We start from the raw sequence: 19,772 nt of genomic DNA, 5'->3' as shown, positions 1-19,772 counted from the left end.
ACCACGGTGGGAACTTCTTGATCAAATTGCTCCTCACTGGCTGTTCTTTTCCCGGTCTTACCTCCCTACTCCCAACAAGGCCTCCTGAGGCCATCTCCCTGTAAATGCCTCTGTCTCCAATGCTTGTCTCGAGGCTTGCTTCGGGGGGACCCCACGACAGCGCCTCCCGTGTTTAAGTAAGCGTTCCTCCAGTTGTTGCTCTGTGCTTCTTTGTGCCAGCTCACCAGGACCGCGGCCAGGGTGGCCGCGATGCCCCGCGCACCCTGCGTGCCCGCACTGTTCTCGTCCGCTCTGCTTTGTTAAGGGATACTGGGCACTCCTACCACTAGACCAGCAGAGGAGCACTTGACCATCGGCAACCTGAGCTGCCATTTGACCTTCCCTGTGACCTTTGGAAGGAGCTCAGTTATCATCAGCAACCCATTTCATGGCTGAAAAAGTGAAGGCACAGAGAGGTGAGGTCCCCTTTGGCTCAGGGCCACCCAGCTAAGAGTGACAGAGCTGGCATTGACAGCCAGGCATTCTAGCTCCACATGCACTCCAGTGTGGGCTTTACTAAGCAGAGAAGTGGAGGAGAGGGGCCCGAGGGCTCTTAGGTGTTACTTAATCAAACATTGTATTGTTTTTACTGGCTCGTGTGACATTTGTTATATTTGTTAGTTTTTAAACTTCGGAGTTAATTTCATTTCTTTTCTCACTCCGAATCAATATTCTAGGTAGCCTAGAGCTGCAAGCCAGTGGGGGGTTCTAGGGACAGACAAGCCTGAGGTGGCAGACAGACTGACAGAAGCTTGGCATTCCCCAGCCCACACTGGTTGTCCCTATGATCTGGCCCCAGTATTTTCCCTATGGAGTGGAAGTGCTCAGAATAGAAGGAGGAGCCACCTCCCAGCTCCTCCTGACGAGCATGTGCAGCGTGTCTGCTGGCCCAGTGATGGACGGATTAGATGCTTTAGCTCAGGAATCCTCTCAACAACCCGTCAGACCTAGGAGGTCACTATTATTATTATCTTACTGCAAAGATGAGTGAGCTGAGGCCAGAGAGCTCAGGGACTGCTCCCAGCCACTTGCTTTAAAGAACCTCAGTATAGATGAGCACATTCAAAGCTCTGGAAAGTCTGGCAAGAAAAACAAACAGAAACCCCCATTTAAATGTATGGAATCCAGTGTTTCTTAATGCTGGTTCCGCTTTAGCGAGTTGTGGTGCAGATGACTCGTGCACCGAGGCCCTTGTGGACTTTCAGTCTCCCAGTCTCTACATGGGGCCATTCACATAAATACTAGTTTTAAGATCTGCACCCCAAGTTTAAAAGCCCCTGGTCCCCAGAAGGTCTTTGGTACAGAATAGTACTTGATAAACATTTCTCGAATAAGTGAATGAATGAGTGAAGTAAGTGATGATCTGTAGGGTCTGTCTACTCTGTTCTTACCTGGCTGAACCTCCCTTCTCTCCTCGCCATGACCATCCCAACAGTCTTTAGCATTGAGTGGCAGAGAGACACAGGACAGAATTATGTCCCCTCACAAGACGAGGAAGTGCAGACTGGTTGCTCCAGCTGCCGCAGAAATTGTCGGGGACCTCGCCGCTTTCTGTTCTGCCGCCATCCTCAGCCCCTCGGTTTCCAGCTCCTAGCTGATACAAGATGCTAGTGGTAGCTCCGGGCCCCACTCTCCACAACAACCTTCAGAGGCAGGAGGGCGGCTCCTCTCTAAGGGCCTCTTTCTGCGAGGGAGGAGGCCCTCCTCTGCCCAGAGCCCCTGCAGTTCCCCCTCGGCCCTGTTGGCGGTGGTTGAGTCACCAGCTCAGCTCCAGTCTCCCCTGCACTGGGGGCTCTGGGGTGTCTGCGCTGTCAGCCTCTGGAACTGGGGGGTGAGAAATGCCATCTCTAAAGCTCTCAGCACAGCGCAGAGCCCGTGCTGTCTTGACGACTTGTCTTGCTTCCTAAGTGGCTACTGTTTCCATTCCCTCACCGGGGGACAACTATTTGTTGAGCATTTATTATGTGCCGGAGACTGTTGGCATTGTTTTACATATTTGAACTCATACCACCCAAGTAACAATGCTATGGGCAGTTACTGTAGCTTTTGCGTTACAGAGGGGGAAACTGAGGCCCAGAGATGCTAAGGAGGCTGCCCAGAGTGACAACCAGCTGAGTGGCAGTGGGCCTGAGATTTGGATGTGAGCCTGTTGCTTCCCCACCGAGTGAGGCCCCCTGGGCCGGCTGACGGGGCATGTCCCTCGCCTGCTGAGTCTACCTCGGGTGTCGGCATAGGGCGGGCAGACGTCATTACCCCAAGGACAGATCGTGGCTGGCGGGCGAGCTGTCAAGTTCGCGCACTCCAAAGAGGTTGGACGCGCCTGACTAAAATCCATTTAAGAAAATTAACCCTCTGCTTGGAGTTCGTGGGCGGCAGGAGCTACAAAGTTCTTAAAAGGTGCGAGGGCAGATTAATGGAGTCCATATGCCTCAAATTGAGAATATCTTTGTGCTGGGTGGGCTTATCATCAAACTCTTGGGATAACAAAGGGTGGGACAGTTCAAAGGACTGGTTCTCCCAGACGCCGTGCTCTTTTGGGGCCTCCACTCCAGCCCCGCTGAACAAATATTGTTGTCTTCGCCTCCGCCTTTGAGCCCAGGCCTTCGTCTTCACTTTATTTTTCTCCCTTTTCCTTTTTACCCTTCAACAGTGAAGCAGGGTGTTTTGTGGGAACCATCCCTGTAAAAGGACTGATTTATAACTCCATTTGGGAGTAAAGAGACCATTGATGATCTATACCTGGGCTCGTGGGGGCTGCAGGGATGAGTGAGGCTGAGGTTTGTCCAGCCCGACAGCTCTGAGCCGACAGCCTGCTCCACTGAGCGTGGGGGATGAGGGGTGGGGACTCTATCCACACAGCCCTGCTGGGCATGGAGAATGTCTGTTGGGCGGCCAACAGCTGGACTCTGGGCCAGCACACTGTCCCTCCATGGGCTCCAGTGACAATGAGTTATTTTTGTTGGCTTGTTCTGTGAGAGACTCATCAATCCATTTCGTGCAAACACCCCCAGGCGGGACACGCTTGTCCAGATTGATGTCTATGAGGCCTCAGAGATCAGATAGCCACCGCCTCTATGCTTTGCTGCTGCTGCTTCTCAGCCAATACCTGAGCTGTGCTCTGCACTGGATGGTTACCGTGTCCTGGTTTGGACAATGCACTCGAGTTACAAATTCCCCCGAGCTCGGAAATGAACATAGAAGGGCTCCAGTGATCCGATATTTAACCAGAAATTAACTAGGGCTTACAGAGCACGCACCAAGCGCAAGACTTTTTACTAAGGTGGGAGATAGAATAATAACAATAATAATGTTTCATATTTGCACTGGATTCTGGTAATGGGTTCCGTGTGCAGACCCATCGTCTGCCTCCTTCAGGAAGTATTCTTGGAGCATGCCAACCTCAGAGTCAGATTTTCCCTCTTGCTCACCCAAAATCCAATAGTTGATAAACCCTGTTTTTTCTTCCACTGGGACATATTCTGGGTGGATGGAAAGTTGCCCAGTTCAGAGGAGAGAGTGTGCTTCTCTGAGCCTCGGTTTCCAAATCCATAAACCAAGGAAGTAATAAAGTGTCCATAGAGAAGTTAGGAGAAACAGCAGTACAGAATCTGGGTGGACTCTGGCCCCTCGGGGGCCCAGTGAGGTGCCTTTTATCATTGGCTGCCTCTGCTGATGCTTTTTTATGAAGTAACATGCACTTGGACCGTTGTTTTATTTCCTGAGTCTGTTTCAAAATCTGTCAGAGATCTTCTCCCCATATCTAGCCTTTCCCTCTGCTAATTCCTCTAATAACATTCCTGGCCTTATCTTGGGCTGCCCGCAAAGCTGCATCCTTGGGAGTTGGCGGTTTACTTGGGAGGTGGTCTAGGGGGCAGGAGTGAGGGAGCAGGGCAGGACAAGGGTGTGTGATTGAGGTCGCTGGGGGCAACAGGTGCTCGGTGCTACCAGGACCTTGTAAGCAGCTCACAGAACTCCTCCCCCAAAGGTGGGGGTGGGAGTATTTGTCCATTGGTTTCTTTCCCTCCTTGGTCAAGTGTCAACTTCTAACTTCCAAACGGGGGGTGGGGTGGGCAGAGGGGCTCCCTCTCACAGCCTCCGAGGCTGAGTGAGGACCTGCAGGCTGCACTTGAGGTGAGATGCAATCAGCATGAAGGGGCTGGCAGCCTGCACGGGGGTCCCCCAGGAGCGGTGGTCAGAGAAGAGGCTGGCACATGTGAGTCGGGCGGCAGATGAGCTCCCTCCCGCTGACTGATCTTCTCCGGGCTCTGGTCGTGTCTCCATTCTGCTCATAGAGCTGCTGGTCCTCTTTCTAACCTTCTCCAAAGCTTGCCAAAAAGAGTTTCTAGATCCCACAAGGCTGAGAAATGCTGTATTAAGCAAAGTTGGATTGGATTCTTTACTGCAGAACTTCTCAGAGCCTTGATCCTGGTTCATTAGCCTGGGACTTATTAAGAAGGAAGTTGGCAATCAGGCTTTTTTCTAAACTTCTTGATTAGGTAACTCTTACCTTATGGGAGCAGTTCATGGGACTCGAGTCTCCTGGGGGGAAATGCTGGTAGCAGAATTGTATCCAAACTCCTTAGTCAGAAATGTGAGACCCTTTATGATCTTGGGACCAGTGGTATTTTCCAGTCTTCTTTTCTACCACTTCTCTTCCCACAACTTCAACTCTGACAAAACTCACCTTAGTTTCTAACCTCTGGGCCTTTGATCATGCCGTTCCTTCTGCTTGGAATGGGATTTGACTCCCAAATCAAGCTCTTTTTCAAGTCTTTACTCAGCCTCTCCAAGGCTGACTCTGCTATCAGATGAGTGGACAGATCTGCCATAGAATGTTATTTGCAACCTTTGAGACCCACCACCCAGGCCCCTGTTCTAGTTAGTCACACACAATCTAATATCTAATCTCCCCTCATTAGCCACATGTACTCCAAGGAAGGACCTTATGTGATTCACCAATCATTGGTCAGTTCTTTCTCTAGTAGTCAGGCTATGCTATGCTGCACTAAAATAACAGACAGCTCCAAACTTTGATGTCATAAAACAACAAAAATCTAACTCTGACTCATGCCAAGCCCACAGCAGCTTCAGGCAATTCTCTAGAATTCTCAACTATCCTCCAGCTGGTGACTCAGGGATCCAGGCTGATTCCATCTTATCACTCCATCTTTTCAATAGAAGGCTCTCACATTCATCACTCAGGGGAAGAAAGCACACGATGGCAAGGAATCTGCTCTTTCCTGATTCAGCCTGGCAATTACCCATGTCACTCGGGCTCATAGACTTGCTAAAAGCAGGCACATGCCACTCTCTCCAATGGCAGGAGGGTTGAGAAGTACAGTCTTCCTTGTGCCCAAGACAAAGAGAGCCTTGTATAAGTGCCTGCTAAATATATCTAGCACACCCACTTCCCTCTCCCTCACCTGCACCTACTCCAGCAAAAAAGCTCAATGCCCTGCACTAGAAGGCGCCCTCAACACGTTTATGCAACAGCGGATGAATGCAAGGTGACCTCTCCCTGTCTTTGGAGTTCAGGGCCCTCACAGCTGGAACCATTTACCAGGCATTTGAACACATGTTGTCCTAGCAGAGCTCTTGGAATGCCTTATGAGGTTCAAATCTAGAACCGAAACATGTCCCAGGAGTTGCTTCATGAAAAGATCTTTCCTTGCCCAAATAACTGGGGAAACCCGACAACTTTCTATTTATTTCTTGGAGATTCGCAATGCATATAAGCATACTCGAGGCTCTAAAAAAATGTCCTGCAGTTAAAATAAATACAAAAACCTGTTTAAATTTCTGTAACCTAGCATTTTCTACAACTCTACCTCCTGTATCGGGTGGTAATGTGGGTTAATTGTGATGATATTTACAAGCAGCACAGTGCCTAGTGACTCACAGCGCCCAACAAATGATAACTTGTATTATCAGCTCTCCCTAGGCCTCAGCTTTCCTGCCTGTAAAATAAAAGAGTTAGTTATAACCACTCTACAGTTCTTCACCTCTGCCATCAATATCAATTGCTGTTTTCTGTCTTAGGGCTTGAGTCAATCTGGGGGCATGAGTTTCTTGCTCAAATCCTTGTGTTCTCTCTTCTTGGGAGGCCAGGTCTGGAAGATACTGTTAGAATTGGACTGACAATTTTGGTCAAAGACCGACTTGCTGTGTGTCTTACATAAACCACTTTCCTCCCTGGGTCTCATTTTTTCTCATATCTAAAATCATGAGCCTGATTAAATGATCTCTAACACCCCTTCTGTTCCTAAACGTAAGGCTAGCATGATTCTGTTGAGCTATGCCTAACCAGTTATATTTCTGGATCATTGTAAAATTTCCTATTCCCGTCCCAGATTCTTTCTGCTTATGCACTGGGATCTCTCAAGAATTCCACTGTTCAATAAGGAATTAGGTCCCTGGGAGAGGATATGCATTGTCTAAAATTTTTGCTGGGGTATAAATGTCTGATAGGGAAAAAGCTTGCCAGAGGCCAGTGTGATGGGGACAAAGGGTCAGAATGAGGGACTTGTGGGCACCTGGATGAGGGGAGTGGGTGGCCACAAAGGGCTGGAAGTGGGATTTGGTTGGGTCATTTGGGGATGGGAAAGTGAGAGTGGCCAGCTCAGCTGTGACTTCGGCCGAGCTCCGTGATGCCTCAGTGCCTCAGGCCCCTCATCTGTAAAATGGAAATTGTTGCCATACCTCGCTTGCAGAATCATTATGGTGCATATTAACAGAATTAATACACACCCAGCACTTGGAACTCAGGGCTGGTACACTTTGCAGGCCTCTTCGCTGTAGAAGAGCAATTGGAAAACGCAGAGGACGCTCAGAAGAAAACAAGAGTCACCTTTAAACGCCGCCGCTGACACTGAGTAGACAGCGCTGCATTTACATTCTGCCTCGTAGCTGTAGAAATGGTGCTCTGTGTGGTTGCACAGATCGTGCCCGGTGCAGCTTCAGAGCGATGAGGACAAAATGGCTCCCCCTGGAGGTGTGCCATATGCCGCGACGATAGCATCCTCTGTGACGGCTTCGTGCCGTTTCTTAGCTGGGGTGTTAAGCCATCCAGTACGTCACAGAACACACGTGAGAGTCTGTCCTCAGAAGCCTATTTGGCACTTCTGGGGCTTTTCTAGGTCTTGCCACCTCAGCTACCTCCAGGCCAGGGCTCTGGAAGAACAGAACTGAAAGGGATTTGTTATTATTCTGCTCAATTAGTCTCTTATTAAAGGTTTAAGAGGCTTAAACAGACAGAACTGAGAAGGGAGCTGGAGGAAGAGGAGGGAGAGAGCGTGGGCTGTTTATGGAGCAATAAAAGGAACATTATGCTTCCAGGCCCTGCTAAACGTCTCCACAGAAGCCGACCCTCTTGCCAGCTAATTCAGGGCGTAATAAATACTAATCCACAGAGGGGCCCTTGGAAGCCATCGGGAAGCCCTATCTGCCTGTAATCAGAGCTGCCTTCGACTCCAGTCTCCCTGCACTCGGCATCCCAGCCCCATGGCAGAGGCTGCAGGCCCTGCCCTAGTTCAGGGTGTGGCAGCCTAGAGCCCACGGGGTGGGCCGCCTCCCCTTCCCCCTCCTCCTCTGCTTCACCGCAGCTGCCCTGTAGGTCTCTCTGTCTCAGAGACATCCTTGCAAGGCCTCTGGTGTGGGCTGTCCCTCTGCCTCAGTAACCAACACACCTCGGTGCTGGTTGGGGTGGCCAGGGTGTCACAAGAAGCCCCATAGAGCACTGGCCGCTCTGGAAGTTGTGCTAAGCCCCTTCTGCCCGGCAGTCGGGGTAGGAGTCCCCATTTTACAGCAGAGGTGGTGAGGCCTGACATGTATAAGCCACTTGCCCTGGGGTCACAGCCAGAAGTAAAGGAGTGGGGTTTGGACCCAGGACCCTCTTAACCTCTCAACCACCTACCTGGGAGCTCCTATCGGGGAAAGCCGGCATCCCCAAGGTGCATGTTCATTCCATAATCATGCGTCACAGCGTGTAGGTTTCTACTCCACAAGGCAGCTGTGCCCCCAGAAACCTTCAAACATAATTATCCTGTGCAGGGGGTTTTGCAGGGCCACCTAATGATATGAAGGGATCCTCATCTAGGCCATTTCTTCACTCTCTGCCTCAGTTTCCCTAACTCTGAGGTTTGGCTGGCATGGGCCCCACATGCAGGGCTGCTGTGAGGATTAACTGAGAGACTGCAAGCAAAAATCACAGCGAATGCTCCACTCCAGGTGACCATCTTGCAGGGCTAGGCTGGCACCTTCCGAAGCGCCTCTTTGTCTTATGTTGGCACACTCCCTCCTTCCCTCCCTCCCACCTCAAGGCCAGGCCATGCCGAAGTCACGGTCTAATCACGTTGCCCCTGAGACTAAAAATAGCACAGAGGCATCTTGGGGTTCCTGATGACCTTGATGAGTCTGGTCAAGTGTACATGGCCTTCCTAAGTTAATTAGCCCCGGCCTCTGACCCCTACACATCTGTATTTGGGTTCAAGGGGGCAGACAAGGTCCTGCTTCCTAAACAGCCAGATAAATTCAACAGTTGGGTGGGGCATCTCGTGGTCCGCGCTGCTGACTGGGGGGTTGGGCGTTCTTTTCTCAGAGCCTCTGCTTAGAGGCTCCAGGTTCCGGGGCTCTGGGGGCGGCTGTGCCCATTGCAAAGTGAAAAGGCCTGTGGGCAAAACCATCATCCAGGGCCTGCAAAGAGAAGATGGCTCAGAACCACGGGTTCCACTGTCCCTTTGCCTTGGCGCCTTTGGACGTCTTGCCAAGATGGCTCATCCCCAACTCTGTGTTGCCTGTTCCAGAAAGAAAAGGGCCACTCGGGTAGGTGACAGTCACCATAATGTTGACGAGGAGCGCTGCCACTAAGGTAGAGTTCCCCGTGAGTTGAACTTTGTGAGCGTTGTACCCGTCTCCTGGGGCCACTGCAGCAAGTTATCACATTCCGGGTGGTTTATGACAACAGAAGTGTACTGTATTGTCTCCTAGTTCTGGAGGCCTAAAGTCTAAAATCGAGGTGTGGGCAGGGTCGTGCTCCCTCTGAAGGCTCCAGGGGAGGATCCCTCCTGCTTCTTCCAGCTCTCGGTGGTTCCGTGCGTTCCTTGGCTTGTAGCCATATCACTTTAATCTCGGCCTCTGTCTTCACCTGGCCTCCCCATTGTGTCTCTTTGTCTCTCCTCACCTCTTTTTGTAAAGACATCGGCCATAGGATTAGAACCCATTCTCATCCAGTATGACCTCATCTTAACTCATTACATCTGCAAAGACCCTATTTCCAAATAAGGTTTCATTTTTGAAGTCCCGGGGGGGAACCTAAATTGGGGAGGAGACACTGTTCCCCCCATACATGCAATAATTCTCTAATATTTTATTCCCTTTTTCCAGAGGAGGAAACAAAGGTTAGATTCGTAAAGTGTAACTTAAAACCCCCCGGGCTCCTGAGCCCCTGCTCTCAGCCTGCACATATCCCACGGGCCCCAAAGGGAAACTTTCCGGTAGTTTGACACCTAAAATGGAAGTTCTCAGAGTTGTCAGCTGCCAACAAAATGGCAAGGCCGTGGGTGGACAGGAGGAGGAGCCAAAATGAGAAGAAACGCCCAGCCCTTCCTTCAGCCTCTCTCCCCGCCAGCTGCTGCGATCTGTGCAAAACAGTGCAGGAGGCAGGGTGAGTCCCAGCACAGGGAGCGTCAAGGTCAGACACTCTACAGAAGTCCAGCGGGGCTGGGGCCACAGACAGGCCACTTCAAAGAACTTTAAAGGTGCAATTTGAACCAAAAGGGAAGATTTGCTGCATTGTCGTCGTTGTTGTCATTGTCGTTGTCGTCACCATCATCATCATCATCATCATCATCATCAGATCACACGTTCACACAGTAGTGAACAGTGCCTGCAAGTGTAAGCCCTGGGGTCCAGCTGTTTGTGAATGGAGCAGAGGGAGTCATTCCCTCCTGGGCTCCTCAGTCTTCCCATCTCTAAAGGGCATAAAAATAATACCTGCTTCATAGATTTGTTATGCAAATTCATGTGTGTGTCACATACGGTCTTGGGCATGTTATGCAATCGTTCTGCCCCTTAGTTTCCTCATCTGTGAAATAGGGATAATAATAATAACCCTACCTTGTGGGATTGTCATGAAGGTTCAATGAGTTCATACCTCTAGATGGACCTAGGACCCAGCAGGAGTGTAATATTTGTTAGAACTTTCAACCCTAGAAACTTGGCACCTTAAGAAGCATTTCTATTATCGTATCTTATTGACGGTCCTTCATGAGGCATCTACCTTGGATGCTTGGTCTCAGGTAAGGCACCGAGGGTCCAAAGCACGAATATAGGCCCTGCTCAGAAGGACTCAGTGTCTTGGCCATCCAGGGAGGGAGGCAAAGCAATTCTCATTATCCCAGTTTTTGGAATGTGGGAACTGAGGCTCAGAGAAGGGTATGTGGCAGAGAGTATCACCTCTCTCATGGGCCTTCTCAGCGTTCCCATCTGTAAAATGCATGAAGGAACAACGCCTGCATTCTGGACCTGTTATGCAAATTCAGGGAGTCTATTCATGCAAAGACAGTTTATGCAAAATGGTACTTGGTACTGGGTAGGTGCTCAATAAATAGGACCTGCTATTAGCTATTCTGGGGTGGCAGGATAAATAGAGGCTGAGCTGAGAAAGAGGGGCGGTGAAGAAGGACCCCTACTCTAGACTCATCCAGGACCCCTGAGTTGTTGGCTTAGGATCAGGGGCCTCTAGCATCATGGGGTTGGGGGAGACCATGCTCCAGTGATGGTGAAGCTTCCCTACAGGGACAGCCAGCCCAGGGGAGGGAGGGGGCGTCTCTAGGCCAAAACCTGGGAACTAGAGTCTTTCTCAGCAAAATTCAGGTTCAAAAGTTCAAGCCTGCCACACTCCAGAAGGCAAATCAGAGGCCTCAGGACTCAAAAGCCACATACACCCTCTGCCTCTCAGATTTGACAACAGCAAATGCCAACTTTTTTTCAGAGGAGGCTCAAGCAGGGATGGCCTGTCTGGGCATGAGTATTCCAGTCTTGCTGTTTGATGCAATGTTAGTAATCATGAAATGACATGAGAATCTTTTTTTTTTTTATTTTATTTTAATATTTTGAAAGTAACCTTTGCTCATGTGAAGTCAGACCTTTCTCTCTAAGCACAAAGCCAGTACCACACTTCAGTGCTTCAAAATAAAAGGGAGATCGTCATGTCTGCACCGGTCCAAAACGGTATCGATCCGTAATGATACATGTTGGTATGCCTCTGCCAGCGCGTGTTCATTAAAAATCTATTGAGCACCTACTGTGTACCCAACACTATTCTAGAAGCTGGGGACATGGTATCCAATAGCTGGTAACCCTGCCCTGCGGAGCTTGTGGTCTAGAGATGGATCCTCTTATTTGCAGTGGATGCAAAGGCTCTAATTGTGTGAGTGCGCCATAAAAGAACATCTTTGTTTTTTCATGAACAAACAGCTTTTGAAAATTAGGAAGAAAGCCTCAGAAGGCGTTCTCAGGGTGCACGGGAGTTCTCCGCGGGGATCACCAGGGCTCGTGTTAAGATGCAGGTTCTGATCCAGGGGGCATGCTGTCCGGTACTGCTGGTGCACAGACTACACTGAATAGCCAATAGTGCCTGGGAATGTGGACTTTCGGCCACTTCCTCAGGGTGGCAAGGACACGCAGGCATGGAAGAGGTTTTGCGGAGCTTGGTGTGAGTGCAGGTTCTAGGTGCGTGGAGACCCAGTTCCTCCAAAGCTTGAAGAAGTGAGTGCAGCTCTGTGGTCTCCCTTCTCCACGCCTGTGCTGCCATTGCCCATCTCTGCCACGTTCCCAAAAGCCTCGGAGACTTTTCCAGAAAGCCTCTGAGTCAAAGAGCAGCCAACCACCTTCGTGGGATGGCCAGGCCACCTCCCTCTCTCACCCCTCAGTAACCAACTCACATTCCAAGGGAACGAGGTCTTGCTGCCCAACACGATTTATTGCCGAGCAATTTGTAACTAATTAGCCAACATGCAGTGATTAGAAGCTTGCATAATAATTACAGGTAATTGCCTCGTAACACGGGGGAGCCATTCCACTGACCAACTTGGAATGTCCTTTCAAATCAACATCAACTGCCCTGGGAGGCCCATGGAGGGAGCTGCTCCATTTAGTGTCTCTGACACTTTGGGGCGAAGTCTTGCCTGGGGGATCATCAAGTGGGTGCCAGGCTCTGACAGCCCTCCCTCAATTGGTTCCAGATGCAGCCATCAAATGATCTTCTACTTCTATAAATAGCTTGCCCAGTCTGGGCGCCATCAGCAGAGCCAGACAGCTCTGCTGTCCTGCGGGGCCTGTGTGGAGAGTGGACTTTGAGACTGTCAGGCATCTAAGGGCCACTCACCTCTGCCATTTTTTTCTCCCCCATCCTTCATCACAGGGCACACCTGAATTTTAGCTGTGGGCTCCAATTCTCCTGCCTTTTGAGCTGCCTTTGAGGTATTTTCTCTATAGCCGAGAGAAGGGGTGATTCATTCTTTGCCCTAGAAGAAAATAAACTCCAAGAGAACAGGAGTCTCGATGTCTTGTTCAAGACACTGCCTCTGAGTCCACGACTGTGATCCCTGTGGACGAATCACCCCTCGGAGGAAAAAGCAGGGGTAGCCAGGGACCCCAGACACTGAGCGACTCCGGAGTAACTCTGGGTGGCAGTCAGCACTCTTTGGGCTTCTGCAGAACTGGTGGCTTGCCCAAAGGGTTCCAGTCAACAGTCTGTGTGCTGTGGCGGGTAACCTGTCAGAAGCTAGGACGCAGAGGCAGGAGCTGAGGTCAGATCCACTGGTGTCTGAGCAATGAGATGCTGAGATGAAGACTTCATAGTCCCTGCTCATTTCCACTTCTCTTTCTAGAACATATTTTAGTCACCAGGACCCGGGTGGTACATGTGATAAAGGTCAATTCTGGAACCTACTTTTGTAGAAATTGTTCAAAATGGGTAGTTTCATTCATTTTCCTGCAGCGTTTGAATACAGCCCTCCAGTGGGAAGGGAGAGGTGGCCTTGAAGGCTTGGAGCCCCCTCTCCCCTCCTCCTACCCATCAGATATGTGGCTCTATAAATATGTCAAGACAGTTGTTAAAGAGATGGATTTTGCTTCCCAACAATATCTCCATTGGTCTGTCGCCAGATAATTTACAACTGGATTTTATGGTTAAGTTCCCCGGTCATATGTCCAGCATCATCTGACCCAAAAGTGAGGGCATAGTTTGGAGTCTGGCTGTGCCCCTCACTTGCTCCATGGCCTGGAGCAAATCACCGTCACTGTGCCTCGATTTCCCCATCAATAAAAGGAGGATAAAAAGCCGGAACGTTTATAAAGGGTATTTATAATGTTAGACACTTAGCACTCCCTCAGTGATTCTCACTTGTTATTGGTTAGATGGCAAAGTTGTGTAGAATACGCAAGAGTCAGTGCACGCTGGAGCATTTGGGAGCTGCAGGTCGTGCAGGCAGCAAGCGAGGTGCGTGGAGATAGGGGTGAAGTAAAGCTTCTGAATATAGCTCTTTTAAACCCAGAACTATCCAAACGCATTTTCCACTAAAAAATTATAGAAACCATTAAAATCCATTGCTATCTAATATCTATCCAAGGACAAAGCTGTTTTGCTCATTCTATATTGACATTGACACCTTTCAGCGAGAAGGTGTCCTGCTCAGTGGATTTCTCCATGGCATGTCACAGACCCATGTGACTGTCCCCCAGAGCAGCACTGAGAACATCTCCAGCGCCCACAGACACCCACTGCCCACTCCCTTCAGCGCCGCCCCCTTCCGCAGCGAGGGATCTTCTCCTTGTTTCTTCTGCTGTCAATTAGCCTCGTCAGCTCTTGAGTCACTCATAACAGGTCCATGTAGAGTGCTCTCTATGTGTCCTGCTTCTTTTGCTCAGCACAACGTCTGTGAGAATCACCCTGTCATTGTGCTGTACAGGGTACAAATATTCTAAAGTTTTCCTTCTATGAAACTCCTACGGGATACACCTTTCTAAAAATAAAATTCACTTCTCTGTGCCAGGAATGGTGTTAGGCTTTTCCATGTGATTTTTATACTATCTAATCCCCTAATTGTCATGAATATGTATACTTATAATGCATCTCAAAGAAATGAATTATTCAGATGAACTGCAAAGTAAGACAACAACATCAAGCCGGAGCACACAGACTAACAATATGTGCCCAGACTGTGTAAGAGCTGTGGGGACACAGAGAAACATCCTCCCTGGAGGTGTTCACATCTGGGGGGAATCGCCAATCGCTTATCAGCACTTGTTTATTGAGTACCTGCTATCTGCTAGCCACGGTTAGTCCCAAGCACCCATCGGAAAGCAAGTTGTCACTTTGGATAGTGAGTGGCCCCAGAGATCCCATAAGGGGCCATGGGAAGGGCAGGGTTGGGGTCAAGAGGGCAGACTCTGAGCCCCCAACCCTTTAACTAATGGCATTTTTGTTTACTAAATAGCTCCCCATCCTTTGCTCTCACCCCAGCTCATACTTAAAGGAGGCCCAAGATGGTTTTGCTCCTTACTTTTGCCTCTGAGTGCCGGCATGCTGTTCCCACCCCCTGGGCTTCTGGATGACCAGTGTCACAGCCTCACGATAACCTTCGGAGGCATTTCTCTGCTTCTGGGCCTCCCTAGTCTAAATGTTCCTTCTTCCCTGGAGTGAGTCCTCCGTGTCTGGTTTCCGTCCATGAGTACAGCTCCCCTGGACCTTGGGGATGATCTCCCTCAGGCCTGGGGAGGACACTCTCTCTGGTTCATCTCAGCTCCAAGTCTACTTCACCACCTTCATGACCACATTCGCCTCACCCCTAAGAGTGGGAGAAGACAATGCATGAAATGAAAACCCACATCGAAGTCGTTGGATCATCCTTCATGCTGATATTCATTTTCCACAGTGACCGTCCCACCTGGAGTGGACAGGGAGTGTGGGAACACACCCTAACTTTACGGGAGACTGAATACAGCACTTGCATTTGCATAAAAGGTACTTCTTTGGTGCAAACGTGTGTCCAATAGTGTAGCCCGGGGAGAGGGCTTACTGAGGGCTGCTTGGAAACAGGCATTGTACCAAGTGAGGCATTGTGTTGGTTCCAGTCTGGGGTGCTCACGAACATTCCTATCTCTGTTTTGGTGGACACGTGGACCTGTGTCTGGAGGGGGTGTACCCGGGACTGAAAGTGCGGGGTGTAGGGCACACACGAAATCTGCTTCACTACAATTTATTACTGCCTTGAATCCTCCTACCAACCAAAGATGTGTTTCATGTCATTATTGAGTATTTACACACGATGAATCTGAGGCGCAAGTGGGTGAGAGTGATTGCCCAAGTTCACTCTCGTAAGTCGAGGAGCTGGGCTCAGCTCAGGAAGTCAGATCCCAGACTCTGACGCTGAACTTTTAACCACCTCGATACGCTGGGACAGACTCGCCGGCCCCACTTAGAGGGGAGGCCCAGGTCACTCTTGCTCTGAAAGCCTTGATCTGTATCTTAACTCACAGCTTCCTCTCATGAAGGGGGTCAGTCTCTAAGGACACAGCCCTTTTGTAAGAGAAAAAAAATATTTTTAGCTTACCCAGGATCAAATTTTGGCTCAGCAACCTAGTAGCTGTGTGACCATGGACAATTGAATGTGAGTAGATAAATAGATAAAGTCCACATGGTGAGGCTTAATGCAATGGCTCCTTTTGATATTCTCCCCAAATAAAGGAATTTTACTTACGATTAAGTAAAAGTTCCTAAACAATGGGAAGCAAGCCAAGATTTGTCATTTCTTTCTTTGCATTTATTTGGGAAAATTGTTTCTGTAGAGTTGCAGTTAATGCCAGAACATGACACGAACGTAACAGAACATAGTGTTAACTGATCTTTTTAAACCTGTTTTCAATGTTCTTACATTTTAAGACCTTGCAACCGTCTCTCTTGTTTCTCATGAAAGAACCGATATTAAATGAATAAAAGAAGACAAAAAAGAATTTATTATATAGAAATTAGTTTGGCAGGGAACTTTTTCACGAGCGAATCTTAAAGCTCTCTTGCTCGATCCCACACCGGGCAATGCTCGTGTTGAGTCCGTCTGAATTCGGGGCGCAGACTCTAAGGGTCCTGGGAGCTGGGAGTGAGAACAGGTGGATGCAGTCTAGTGTCCCCACAAGAGGCATTCGGTTTTTACATTGAAGGACGTGTGGGATGCAGACAGCCTGACATGAGAAAGAGCCATGATAATGATGGCGATCAAAGGAATTTTCTGTGTATATATCACAGGGCTGTTCGTGTGTTCGCTAGTTCATTTATTCATTCATCCGCTCACCATTTCTCTGTCCTTCCATATATCCTTTTATTCATATTCCTTCCTTCCTCTCTCCTTCCTTCCCTCCCTCTCTCCCTTCCTTCCTTCCATCTGTTATCTATCGATCATTCATCTATCCATCCTTCCTTTCTCCCATCCATCGTTCATCCATCCACCTGCACGGCTCACTTCCTCACCACTTTTAGGTTTATACTTAACGATCACTTTCTCGGTGAGCCCTTCTCTAGGTACAGCATTTCTTATGTTCCTTCCTGGCTTTCTATTTATTTCTTAGCACCTCGAATACTCTAAAGTGTGTGTGTATATATATATATATATATATATATATATATATATATATTTTTTTTTTTTAGGTGAGGCAACGCTTGGTTGAACTCACAGATTGCAAGGACCTTGTCATCTTATAATCCCATATTTTTTTTTTTATTTTTTACACCTACAGCACCTGGTATTCCTAAGTGGTCTCCCATCTAAGTACTAATCAGGCCCGAACCTGGTTAGCTTCTGAGATCGGACGGGATCGGGCTTGTTGAGGACAGCATTGCCGTGGACTAAAACATATTTTACTTGTTTTCCTGTTTACTATCTTTCCAAACCAGAACGGGAGCCCATTTCTATCTTTCTGCTCACTGCCGAATCACAGGGCTCAGAAGTGCCAGTTACACAGTAGGTACTCAAAAATATTATTGTCAAGTCCAATCAAATGCCCCCGTTCTATTCATTCCCTGAGCCCCTGCTGTGAGCCAAGCGCTGAGCTGGACCATGGGGCTGCTATGGCCATGGGCACACAGGGAGGAGGTGAGAAGGCCTCTCGAGGCAGGGGCCTCTGAACTGAGACCTGGAGGCTGAGTCAAAGACAGACAGGTACAGAAGAATCTTAGGAGGGCTCAGAAAAAGTGGCCATCAAGCCTGGACCCGGAATACTAGTCACCAAGAGTGTTACAAGCAAGTTGGCCTGGCTAGGGTGTGCAATGTGAGGTAAGGAGGGGTTAGCATGGCGAAGGATGCAGCTGGCCAGGCAATCAGAGGCCAGACCAGAGCATGCTTTGAAATACTTATGAGGAGCTCGGACTTGCCCCTGGGTGTGCTGGGTACTACTGGAGAGTCTCAGCGGGCAGGATGTAGATGTGTGAAGAAGGCCGTGAGCAGGACCCGACAGAGAGGAGCACCGGCCTTCGCTGCTCCCCATCGTCTTTAGAAGCAGATGTTGTGCCAGATGTTCCTGCTTTGTTGGCTGCGTTAGTCCATGTGGAGCTGCCTCCAGCACCGCACATGCTCAGGGCCCCCTTCTGGGGCCTCTCATTTTCGCCTGCTTCCTGCTTCCTGCTTCCGCTGGGCTTCCAAAGGGCTTCTGTCCTCGGTCCAAACTGCCCAGAGGCTGCCAAACAGCTGGGACATGGCCGCTGACAGCCAGAGCCAGAAGGAAGTCCACGGCAAGGGTCGCATTCCTCACACGCTTCTCCCGTGCTAGTCATTGCTGGCATTTAATCCAACACTGTCCAGTAAAAACAGATATGGATAGTCCCTCTTCTGAAGATGGGGACATTTTAGCTCTGAGGAGTTAAGTAACTTCCCCAGACTCGAACTGGTCAGCGGCAGAGGTCGTGTGCCAGAGCAGTGGGGTGACCTTGACACCTGCTGTAGGCCATTGCGCCATCTTCCTTTTGCCCTTGGTGGGGACGATAGCCCTGGTCCGCGACTGCTAAGTGTGATTCCGGCGGGGCCAGGTCCTGCGAGTCTTTGCCTCTTGGTGAAGGGGATGAGTCGGTCTGGGACCTGGAAACCTCAGCAGAGCAGTGTGGCAGGCGGAGGGATTTTGCCTGCCATCGGTCTGGACTGGACTGGACTTTTCCTGGGTGCCTCATAATGGGCTCCCGGCTATGGCGGAAGTGGGTCCTGTCTCAGGTTCAGTATCTAGGCGAGGCGATGGGGTCGCCGTGGGAGATGCGAAGGCTGATACGGAGAGGCCTGCATTTGGGAGGGACATCCGTGCCTGCCCAGGCCCCCCGGGGAAAGGGCCCTCTTGGAGCCAACACTGTGCAAATTTCCCCAGTCCCTAGCTGGTTGGAGGTCTCCTCATGCTACGCGTCTGGTTATGGGGGAACACCCAGTTTTCTGTGTTTATAAAAGGACACATAATAAAAGCGTTTTATCTTGAGACAGCCACAAAGCTCCACCCACCAGGATTGAAACCGCCTCTCTCCTCAGAACAAGGTTGGGGCTGTCCTTGCTAGATGACCCTGCAGTTAGATGTTGTATCAGTTTCCTGGGGCTGCTGGTGCAAACATGCAAACTGCTGAAAGCAAGAGACGTGTATTATCTCCATGTTCTGGAGGCCCAAAGTCTGAAATCGAGGTGTGAGCACAGCTGTGCTCCCTCTGCAGGCTCTAGGGAAGGGTCCTTCCTGCCTCCTCCAGCTCCTGGGGGCACAGGATCCCTTGATTTGGGACTGTATCCCTCCATCTCTCCTCTGTTGTTGTATGGCCTTAGTCTGTGTGTGTCTCAAATCTCTCTCTTCTAGGGAAACCTGTAATAATGGATTTAGGGGTCATCCTTATCCAGTATGACCTCACCTTAATACATTTGCAAAGGCCTTACTTCCAAATGAGGTCACAGTCATTGACACCGGGGCTCAGGGCATGGCCGTATCTTGTCGGGGGCTCTATCCCACTTACTAGCACTGTCTCGGCGAAGCTCTGAGAGCAATGTGGACACTAAGGAACCTGCTGATGACCCAGTGCCTTGGGCTCTGCTCCTTATTGTGTGGACCGAGACCATCAGCGTCCCCTTTGCCGATGTTCACATTCCTTGCCTCTAAGATGAGAAAGTTGGACCGGGCTTGAGTTATCTCCTGGATGTCCATTTAAATTCCTCTAAGAGCATTTGAAAAACATACATGCCCAGGCCCCATGTACTCCAGACCTACTGAGTCAGCAAGCCCTGGGCCTGTGGGCGGAGCAGGACTGATCAGGATAAGTGCAAGTGCCCCCCCATCCCTCCCCCGCCCCCCCAGCATCCAGCCTAGGGATCAACATCGGAAAACTTCCAGTGCGACTCTCCTCCAGGGGTCTCTTCCTGCTGGGACATCCTGGAATTCTGTAGCACAAATGATTCCCCCACAGAGCAGGTCGTTGGTGTAAGACCCGAGCCCAAGCCGAGTAACCAGTTCACCCAGGACTATTCAGTATCTTTAGTCCAAAAATCTTTAGGTGACATTGGAATTTCTTTAGGAACCACAAATATTAAACGCACCATCCAGGAATTTTTAATGTTCCTGGAAGGTCAAAATTTGCTTTAAATGTCAATTAATTTGGGGGTGGAAATCATTGACATGGTGTTGGATGTAGTTCTTAAAACAATGTGAATAGATTGTACTAAAGGGTT

General features: G+C 49.7%; 1 pseudogene; it reads right to left on the bottom strand.

Moving 5' to 3' along the window:
• Positions 1-16,821: 16,821 nt before the first annotated feature.
• On the bottom strand, positions 16,822-16,940 carry LOC118611824 (annotated as a pseudogene).
• Positions 16,941-19,772: the final 2,832 nt, after the last annotated feature.

The sequence above is a fragment of the Rousettus aegyptiacus genome, unplaced genomic scaffold, assembly GCF_014176215.1.
Source record: "Rousettus aegyptiacus isolate mRouAeg1 unplaced genomic scaffold, mRouAeg1.p scaffold_m13_p_14, whole genome shotgun sequence".
NCBI classification, from domain to species: domain Eukaryota; kingdom Metazoa; phylum Chordata; class Mammalia; order Chiroptera; family Pteropodidae; genus Rousettus; species Rousettus aegyptiacus.
This window is presented reverse-complemented; position numbering and strand designations above follow the sequence as displayed.